General features: G+C 43.7%; 1 protein-coding gene across 5 annotated transcripts in view; it reads right to left on the reverse strand.

Moving 5' to 3' along the window:
* Window positions 1–11029, reverse strand: part of CHST8 (carbohydrate sulfotransferase 8) — a 186020-nt gene that overhangs the window by 10327 nt on the left and 164664 nt on the right. The window lies entirely within an intron of this gene.

An 11029-nucleotide genomic window follows, 5' to 3' on the forward strand; every position in this document is an offset into this window, starting at 1 on the left:
GAAGGCTCTGGCATGCTGCTGGCCCAATTAGAGAGGTTGCTAACGCCTCTCTGATTACATATTTAAGAAGGAAATCAAAACAGCGCACGGGCAGGTTTTTTCCCAGAGGTGGCGAGCCACCGCCTCTGGGGCGATCCTGGCATCACACACAGCCATGCAGCCACCGCAGCCACCGGCATTTTGGCACACCAGTGGCGAGCTTTGCCCGCCTGGCCGCTGTCAGCCAGCCGCGCTGCGAGCAGAAAGGCCGGGGCGGCGGCGGTGGCTTCTCCTTCTCAGCGCCCCGCATGAAGAGAGGCGCTGAACGGCGGCTGCGACCGCCCGCGCAGGGGCAGCGGGGCCGCGGGGCCGGCAGGGCAAACACGGCAAACGATTCCCCGGGGGACGGCCGAGACCAAATCAACTGCTCCGTGCTGCGAAACCCTGCAGAAACCCTGGAACTGGGGGAATTTGTTGGCAATGGTATTTATGAGCAGAAGTTTTTTCCTCCTAGTCATAGAAAGAGGAGGAAGTGAGGACATGTAGAGAAAGACAACTTGGCGGCACCAAGGTCAGTGGAAAGAAAGAGGAGCAGGAGATGCTCTAAGCGTCAGTCGAGATCTCTCTGCAAGCCGTGGTGAGGACTGTGATAAAACAACCTGTCTCCCTGTAATCCATGAAGTCCATGAGGGATGCAGAGATCCACTCACAGCCCGTGGGAAAAGGTGCTCACGCTGGAGCAGGTGGATGCTAAAAAGCTGTAATCCAGGGGGAGACCCAAACAGAGAGGGCTCCTGCTTCCAGAGATTATCTCTATGTTCCAGAGACTATCTCTATCTTCCAGAGATAGAGGGCCCTTACTTCCAAACTAGAACAGCTTATCCTTAAAAGACTACACCCCATGAACTAAAATGACCCACACTATGCAGTTTTGGGAAGACTGCTTGGCCCATGGGAGGGACTCATGTTACAGAAGGTCGGGCGGGACTGATACACGTGAAATTAGAACCGCGCTGGAGAAGTTCACAGAGAACTGTCTCCCGTGGGAAGGACCCCATGGCACAGCAGAAGAGAGACTCCTCTCCATAAGTGAACTGAAGATCTTGAATGACAAACTGACCGAAACCCCCATTCCCTGTCTCCCTGAGCTGTTGGTGGGAAGGAGGGAGGGGCTGGGGGGAAAAGGTGTTTTAAAGGCTTTTTTTACTTCTCGTTATCCTCCTCTAACTCTGTTAATAATAAATTTACTTTATACCTTTATATTTGAGCCTGTTTTACCCTTAGAATATTTTTTCCCAATCCTTATCTCAACTCATGAGCCCTTCATTTTTTTCCCCTCCTCTGCTCAGCTATAGCAGAGGAGAGTGAATGAATGATTTTCCTGGGTACCTGGCATTTTAGCCAGTGTCAAACCACGACACACCTCTTGCCTCATGCCTGTTTGCTGTACATATTTTTGTGTTGTGTACTAGTCAGAAATACCATCTCTTGAAGCTACTGTTAATTTTTTTAATATTCTAAACACAGCTTCATGTGAGAAATAATTGTTTTGATATGGTGTCTTGGGGTGACTTTATGATGTGTATCCCATGTTGCTGCCCTATGCCCAGAAATTAATGTTGTGCCTTTCCATGCCTTTAAACTGAGCCTGAGAAGAGAAAAACCTGACCAAAACTTTCAAAGCAGTTTTGCAGTTTGTTTTCATGTTTTCGAGGACACAGAGATAAAACTGGTCTGTTTCTGCAGCAGCGGGAGCGGGAGGCAGCAGCTTGCTTTCCAGGCAGTGTTCGGCTTTCTTTTTCTCCAGAGAGAGATGGAGAGTTGAACTTTTGTTTTCCTGGGACTTTGTTTTTTCCCTTTTTTCTGCTGGACTGCTTCAATATCAGAACACATCGGGAGGACTTTCCACCGAGCACAGAGGGCCTGGCCCTGGGGAGAGTCCCAGCTCTGAGGAGGAGGGAGACTGTAGGGTATGCCCAGCCACTGCCCTGGAGGGATGTCTGCTCAGATAAGGAGATGGAGCAATCTCCCAGCAGGACTCCCTGGGAAGGCAGCTAACTTTGCAGCTATGGCAAGAAAAGACAGACCCAGAATCCTCTGGGAGACCCTATGCAGATCCTTTGTAACCCATTGGCCTTTACCCTCTGGCACCCACCCCCTGTATCCCTATAAAAGCTAGCCCCCTGCCCCTGCAGGAGAGAAAGTGCTTGTCCCTGGCCTCCCCTTCGCTGGAGTACGGACCAAGTGTACGGACCAACAATAAAACTCCTTGTGTGGAACAGCTACACGGGCCTCTCATCTCAGCCTCTCGTCTCTCTCTTGTCTGGCCTGGAGGCTGCCCTGCAGAGCTGAAATCACGAGCTGATAATCCCTAAAGAGCTGACAGCCTCTGCACGGGCCCTCCTAGCTAGTACCTGAGGGAAGACACCGGGCCTCGGGAAGGCGATTCCTTTTGGGACCATCTCCCCAGACCGGTCACCTCTTCCTCGGTCAGAGCTACTGAACCCTCACCAGCTGTAACAGGAGACCAAAGGGAGGACTCTAACATTTTCCCAGGTTTTTCTACACAGTGAGAGATTTTATTATTTAGCAGTATTATCCTTTCCCGTGTGTTTGTTAAATAAATAGTTTTTATCTCTTTCACTTTCCTTCGAGGAAGAAGTTTCTTTTTTTCCCAGACCTGGTGGGGGAGGGGTGGTTGGTAACCTGCCTTCTCTCAGGGCATATATTTCTAAATTTGGCCAAACCGGAACATATGGTTTGCCTTGCAAATTTTTTTATTCATCGAAGTGAAAACAGGAGAGAAGCAGAAACAGAAATGGCAGCATTTTAAAGGAATAAATTCCATTTGAATCCAAACCCAAATAAAGTGTTGCTGTGTCATTCTGGTAGGTCCCACTACCTACACAGCTGACATTGGTAGCTGAGTATTGTCTGAAACTGTGGTGTTAGTTTTGCCCAGAAAATTATAAATTTACATCCAGAGTTTGCAATGGGGCTGTTTTCTGTCCTCTACTCTATTGTCGAGATTGGAAGTTGACTGAGGAAAAGATTCTTTTATTAACTGGGGTTTGGAAACCGTGATATTTCTTTGACTTGCAACATGCTAATAGAACAGGTATATGAACCCTTCGAGAAAAACACATACTATTGTGTTTTTACAAAATGATCTTATATTCTAATATAAACTGAATCCATCTTCTTGATTAAATAATGCTGGAACTTGCACTTGCTCTGTTTCCATGATGCCCAATACAGGAAGGGGCATGGCACATTTATGTTTGAGGCTCAATTGAAAGAATGGGAGGAGCTGTTTGTGAATTTATTATGAGGAAGGTACAACTACTTGTTTACTTTGTCTTCTTTGCTATCTGGCTATATTAATTAGAACTTTCCATTTTCTGACTTAATTTATATTCAATAAGGATTCTATAAAGAAAACAGAAAAGTCAAGTCTGTGTTACTGCATTCCCCATTCCTTCTTTGGACCTATCCCTGGGAATACTGTTAATTAACACCATTAGCTTTCAGGCTCTGTCAGCAGTTACTTGCAATTTCTACTTAATACCTTTCAGTTATTCTTCATTTTCATATTTAATATTTGCATATTGCCTTCATAGCATGACTTTGGCAAGGACATTACACTTTTCCAGATTTATTAAAAAGTGAAAGCTAAAGTTTAAAATCTAGCACTACATTTTTATTTAGTAGCCTGTAGAACTATTCAGGTAACCAGAAGAATTTAAATGAATTTCAAGCAAGCACTTCATGTAATTTGACTTCATGTAGCTAGTTAGAATAGTTCATCCAGAACCCAGAAATGTTTCAAGACATTGTGCAAGTAAGACACAAAAGCTTCACTGGTCTTTCTATTGGAGGGGAGACAAAGTAATACAGGTGAAATTTTGGACTGCTTTCATGTCACTCTGCAGAGATGTTTCTTTGGGAAAGAAAGTGCAAATGGAAAGAGAGAAGGCTGCAGGCAAAATTGAAAAAGTAGATCTACACAGACATGCCTCTGAGTGCTGAAGTTCACTGCTTTGATAGATTGACTGTAGATCAAATAGCACAGATGTGTATCCAAATGTTGTATACTATTATGTTACAATCAATTAACTGGAACTGATAGTCTCGCTTTCGCCTGTTCTCACAGGTAATTACTGACAAGTCTTCTTAGTATAAGAGATCAGTATGGAGCATTTAAAAAAAAAAGGTTAATACCTGCAACAGCTACAAAACTTGGTGCAGAAAGGATGATAATTGGACAAACTTTGATTCATGCCCTGTGAGAACGAAGCAGTTCTTGGGAAGCTCGGTGTAAGGGGTTGAGCTCTTTGCTAGGCCCTCTATCCCTGAGCACCTGAGGAGCAGTGGGGATTTGCTGTTTGTCATTTCTCAGTGTGTCTACTCTTCTTTGTGGAAGGCTTTCTGTTTCTTGTTCAGGAGCTCACTTGCACTCCTTCAGCCAGATTTTCATGACTGAAGGGTAGAACAATGTGGTTGCATAGAATAGTGTCTTGAATTGACTTTCCTATCATTAAGAATGGGGGAAAAAAGGTTCCTCTCAAAATCTGAGTGTTGACTACTTCCAGGATTTAGCAGGTACCCAGGACTTGTCCTGAGGTACAACCCAGGTAGGAGGAGTCACAGTGCTAGTACTGAGTTTTAGTAAGCTTGATACTTTTTAAGGGTAAGCGGAGGCCATTTAAAGACGTTCCAAAACTTTTGGAATTCACAGTTTCTCCATCAGTAAAGTGGCAGTTTGGTGTTCATGTTTTCTCCTTGGCCATGCGCAGTTCAATGAAAACTGGTAGTGAAACACCTGGAAAGTCTCAAATGGATGTGCCTTCCTGAGGGCACTTAATGCTTCATGTGGTATGTGTGTCTGAGAGGTTCAGGTGCTTACAGGACGTAAGGATTGATCTTAACCAAGCTTTATATCACGTGAACATTGAAAAACAATTTAGCAGCAGTGGGATTTGGAGGACATTTGCTCTGTTAACTTCAGCTCACAACTCTTACCACTAGAAACTGGATATCCCAGGCTGATCCATTTGCAGCTTGGTACTGGCATTGGAGAGAAGCCTTTGGTGCCTCTCTCCCTGTGCACTTCCCAGCACAACTCTTTGTCTCCATTCTACTCCCAGTTGACTGCAAATACCTCAGAGTCAGGGAGCACAGGGAGCTGCTGCCTAAAGGAGATGGCTTTCATCTACCCACATAGCTCATCTGTTCACTCTCCTAGTCCCTGCCTCTGCCAGGTCACTGCACCTCCTTCCCTTCCTCTGCACAACATAGAAACTTGGGATCTGGCAGAGAAGTAAAGGCAATGCTCAGCAGTGGTGTGGCAGTGCACCTCAGGTATGTGGGGAGAGAAAAACAGCCTTCTGTGGGGATTGGTGGCTGTTCTGTTCATCTACACACCTGGATGAGCTACACTGCTCTTCTAAAGGGGTCACATCTGCTGTGGCAGGGAGAATAGACAAGTATTCTCCATATGGTCACTCTTCCCTGTTTCCTACAGGTGGTTTCCTTCCTATGAAGTCTGGGATGCAGGAGCCAGAGGGCTCTAGTGTAGTTGCCTCTCTGTCAGTCTGAACCATCAGTGGTACCTGAAGTGACAACCCTTCTGCCACTGGGCACATCTGCATTTTTCATTCACACATAGAACTTGCTGATTTTTCTAGTACCCCGGTGTAGAATGCTGCATCAGCCCAAGGAGGGGCCATATGAATTGAGAGATGGATTGTTTGCATATACCCTGACAGCCCAAATTTGGGATACAGTTGCTATGACAATTGAATCATCTGATTTTTTAAGTCAGTGCATACAAAGAGTGAGTAGCCAATTGATTGCTGAATATGGTTAGCTAGGAATGGTACTTTTATTTAGCTGATGAAAGTGTATGGAATGTATCTGATTTCACTGATAGCTTTTCTATGACAATTGTTGTTCAGAGCATTTCAATATAACCATGTACCTTGCATACAGTTATATATGATTCATTCTCTCTGTTATGCATTGGCTGAAGGATCTCTGAAACAATCTGCCCCTCTGTTTTAGTCTTCAGAGGCAGCACTCTGCCAGGTAGAGGTCTTTCCTGACAGTGAAGCACTGGTGTGAGCTTACACAGGAGAATTCAACATGATCACTTGTTTTGCTGCCTCTGCTCTAGTGCTGGTTAAACTCCATGATTGTAGAAAACTGGGCCACCACAGGCCTTTACTGACCTGGCTGTTTGTTCCACCTGAGATGCAATTCTTTTGCTTCAGATGTGGACTTCTTATCGAGCTACTTTCTATCTTGTTGTGTTTTTGTTGAGGATGCATACAGGTTGCACTCTATGTGTAAACATTAGACAATCTCATTTGGTGATCTTCTTATGGTCTAGAGTTGATCCATTGGGCAAAAAAGGAAAAAAAAATGGTTTTACTCAAATGAATAAGTTCCCTAAGTTTTATTACTCATTATTCAGAAATAAAATATTTAAAACCTTTGCACTCCACTGTCTGAAGACTTGCTACTCTGAGAATTGGAATTCGAAGCATGAGTTTAAAACCCCCTTTGTTGCAGTATTAGAACAGCTTCTGCTTAAGCAATAGTTATCTATGACTTTATAGCATTGTCTTTTCAACTATGAAAAATTTGGCATTTACTTCAGTGGGTACTGGATCAGCTCCTTCATGAGCAAGCAGCAACACATGATGGATTTTACAAGTGGTGGTGAACTGCTCTCCTTATCTCTTTACTCAATGCTGCCTCTTCTCACTGTATTTTCCCCTGAAAGGACTGGGAAGTTACTGCTCCTCTGAAACCAGTTGAAAACTACTATGGGCTTGCAAAAAGCAAGTTTCTTCCTGTTAAATTTTATTTAAGAAAAAAAATTGAATAAAATTGTCAGTGACTTTTAAAATTTTTCTTCAAGAGCTATAGTACGAGAAAATAAGTATGTGTTAAAAAATACATGGAGTAAAGTTTTGGTCTAATTTTTTCATTTCTTTGTGTCTCTGCCTGAAGAAAAACTAAAACTATCAGGAACATGCATGGAAAAGAACATCACTACTTCACACACACTCACTTTTTTCCAGTCTTTTCTCTTTGCATAAAAAGGGACAGCGTTTACAAAACCATCATAAAGCCCTGTAGGAAAAAATTTAATTATCCAAAAAGTGAATATGTCAAAAACATAAGGACAAAGAAACAAAAATGTTTTGCATCATTCTTTAGAATGAATTTAAATGTCTGACTGTTTCCTCATGCAAATCCAGCTTTGCTGCTTTTTACCCCTTTTAGATTTTCTTTTTTATCGGAAGGCAACAAAGGCCTTCTGGCAGGAATTGGGTTTATGCTTTTCATGCAATCTCAGATTCTCTTTTCACAGATGCTCTAAACTTTCTTTGTGGGGCTGAAATGAACTAAAACTTGCAGAGGCATATCACATGCAGTTTCAGATAGCTTTTCTATACTTTTTGCTATACAGAACATAAAGATTCCACTTACTTTAAGAAAATGCATAGTAGCACGGCCTCAAATCCCTTCCCATAACTTCTTGTGCATTTGGTTTGCTTGCACAAAAATGAAATTCTTCAGAGCATATTCCTCAGAGAATCTCTCAAGCCAATTTTACCCAGAGGAACTTGAAAAATGTGCATTCACTTGTATGCTTTGTATGAGGTGCAGGGCTGGTAATCTTATAAGAAGAATATCCTAGGTTAACAAAATGAAATAATTAAAATTATAGTAAGCTTGATCTGATCTCAATCTACTACCTCTTAAATGGAGCTATGGATTCAAATTTTGCTTGTAAACAAATGAGATTCCAGCTTCTTACTTGACATAATTTTCCTTTATTTTCCCCATTAAGGAAGGTGGAAATTGCCAATCTGTTGACAGCAAGTGCTGGAAGAAGCAATGTGAGTGATTTCCTTCGTGACTGTCAGACACTTCAGACCAGGTTTTCAAACTACATTTGTAATAAAAGAAATACACTGTGGGAATGATAGGCAGTGTGGTCTTCAGCAAGCTTGTTTCTTGCTGGTGTACAGAACCCAGCTGCCAGCCTAGTGCTGCTGTATTAGCTTGGGGAGCTTGCTGAAAGACTGAATGATTCATTGTGTGCTTTATTTTTACAGAGAAGCTGTAATATCCTAAAAGTTTAGATACAAAACCTCTGGTATAAAGTCTGAATATATTTTTGCAACACTGCATCCTCAAGAGATCTTTTCTGGAGTGCCTAACTTCGTATTTCATAATAGTGTGTTTTAATAAAAAAACATACTGTCAAATCACAAGTCAGCAGATATTGTCTTGAAGTGAATTAATAGAAGAAAAATTCTGAAGTAATCTAGTCTTAGTAAATGGCTATGTATGGGTCAGGCACTTTCAGAGATTGTTACTGTGCTCATTTTGGCTGGGATAGAGTCAATTTTCTCCAGAGTAGCTATGATGGGGCTGTGTTCTGCATTTGTGCTAAAATCAGTGTTAAAACACAGGGATGTTTTTGTTACGGCTGGGCAGGGCTTACACAAAGTCAAGGCCTTTTCTGCTCCTCGCCCCACGATGGAGCAGGCTGGGGGTGCACGAGAATTTGGGAGGGGACACAGCCGGGACAGCTGACCCCAAATGACCCAGATATTCCCTAGTGTGCAGCATCGTGCTCGGCGCGTAAAGCTGCGGAACAGGAGGAAGAGGGGATGGTGGGCTGATGGCGTTTGCCTGCCCAAGCAACCATTAACACGTGATGGGGCCCTGCTGAACTTTTGCCTGCCTATGGGAAGCACGGAATGAAATCCTTGCTTCGCTTTGCTTGTGTGCATGGCTTTTGCTTTGCCTGTATCTTGGGTTAAGGCAATTTAAGAGGTAGGCACTCTGGCAATGAGTTGCCTTCCCTTATAGTTTTAACTGATCCCTTTCCACCAATAAGGAGAAATTAAATACAAATATCTCTAAGTGAAAAACTAACAGTTTACTAACAGCAGAGACAGCAACAGGCAAAAATAACTGAATAATCACTAGACACAAAATGCCAAATCTCACCAACTCCCCGGGGACAAAGACAGACCCAGAAGGGTGGGATAACTCCCCTTTCCCATGAGCGCTGGCTCGAAAGGCAGAGGGAAAATGGCCTTAGCCCTGTCTCCCTCTGACCCCTCCGGCCTGGCAGCTCCTGGGGCGGCCGGGGCCCGGGCTCGGGCTGGAAGCCAGGCAGGGGACAGCAGGGCGGGCACGGCCGGGCCCAGCAGCGGGGCTGGGGCGGCTCTGGCCGGGGCCGGGCGCTGCTGCGGGGCTGCGGTGACCCGCGATGGAGCGGGGCTGCGGCTCAGGCACGCACACACCGCCGGAACGCGCCCCGGCTTCTCTTGGGAAAAAACAACAGAGAACCCCAAAGGGAGCTCTTCACCCATGCTGCCTCAGCTCGGTGTCAAGAAACCAAGAGGCAGGAAAAGCCCCAAGAGGCAAGAAAAGCCCCAAGAGGCAAGCCAAACCACCCTGCCCGAGTCCAGGTCCCCGAGGCCAGAGGGGATCTGCTCATCAGACCCCCAGCTTTTAAAAGGACACTCAGCAACCCCCGGCCCCCTTTCCAGCCGTGCCGTCGGGCTTTAAAGACTCAGTAACGATTTTGGGCACAGATAGATGTGGAACGTAATAACATTTTGGGTTACCCACGACAGCCTGTTAAACTGGCTTTATCTCAACCATTAGTTTTCTCGCTTTTACTCTTCGGATTCTCTCCCAACCCCATGGGAGGGGGACAGGGAAGTGAGCGAGTGGCTGTGGTGCTTAATTGCTGGCTGAGGTTAAAGCCATGACAGTTAATTAATGTAGACAATCTCACTTTGTGTTTTGCTAATTATACTTTAAATGGGCTTAATTTTCAAGAGTTTGCAGCATGGGAGGTTGCAGAGCCCATGTAAGGTAAAGTTATGAGCTTGGCAGGCTTGACTTGGTCTGGAGGCTTGGGTTCATTACTAACTCTCTGCCCCTGTCTCCTCAGCTATAATAAAATAGGAAGAATGTGTCCTCCTCAGAGGAGTGCAGTGCCCGTAAGCTGATTAACCACCAACAGGAGCGGTTAGTGGTCTGCAAACCTTCTAAGGGTTCTCTCCTTAACTAAGAATTAAATTGCTGATCACAAGCAGTACTTTTGAACAAAGAGTTACTTTTTTTTTTTCTAACTTCTGCCCAAAAGGTTTTCCTGTCATGTTTTGTGTCGCCTTACTTGTCTTGGAATTTCTTCCAAGTTCTGCCTGTGTTTATAGTTAACATTGATGGACATGCTGTTGACACAAACATTTTCCCAATGCTCTTACTGTTCATGCTCCTTTGACAAGAGAGATTTTCAAATATCATTTTTCCAATTGTTTGGCCTCACATTCCATCTCACCTAGAGTGCCACAGTGGAATAACTGATGTAGAGAATAGAAATGTTCCTTGTGGAAGTTAGATTTGTGTATGTGAACCACTTCAGTGACTTCTAGTGCAGGGCTTTTAAGTTTTATTTGGTTCTATAGAGTGTTTCAGACAAATTTGGATGTGGATAGGATATGTGGCTGTTATATCGAGTAGTTTTAATGTTTTTCTTTTTTTAGTACTACTTTCTGGTCATATTCTCAAAATCTGCATAACCAACCCTCTTTAAAATGTGTTCCAGTAATTTCAAAATATGATTTCACCTTTGTCAGTAAAATAATGCAAATAAATTCCTGTCTGTTACGTTAAGATTACAGAGATCTAAAACTAGCTGTAGTATCTTTCCTTAAACCATCTCCTCTCTGAGTCCTCCAAAAGGAATGAGTCCGTTTTACTGCTTTGCACAAATTCTCCCTTGTTCTCAGGGTTGTCTTTCTTCTCTGTCAACATCCTAAAGGCATCACAGTAGCCAAAATGAATGTATGGAAACATCTTAAGAGAAGAGAAATGCCTATTAGGATTTCTAATGTTTTGAATGTTTTTCTGCCTTCCCTTAACTGTATGTGGCTTTGTTTAAGCAATAAACTTACACAGAATTAGAAATCCAGATAGGGATTTTTTGCCTTAAATCTACACGGGG

Source organism: Corvus kubaryi, unplaced genomic scaffold (genome assembly GCF_017639235.1).
Source record: "Corvus kubaryi isolate FWS band 111438036 unplaced genomic scaffold, C.kubaryi_AGA036_p1.0 37300, whole genome shotgun sequence".
Lineage (NCBI taxonomy): Eukaryota > Metazoa > Chordata > Aves > Passeriformes > Corvidae > Corvus > Corvus kubaryi.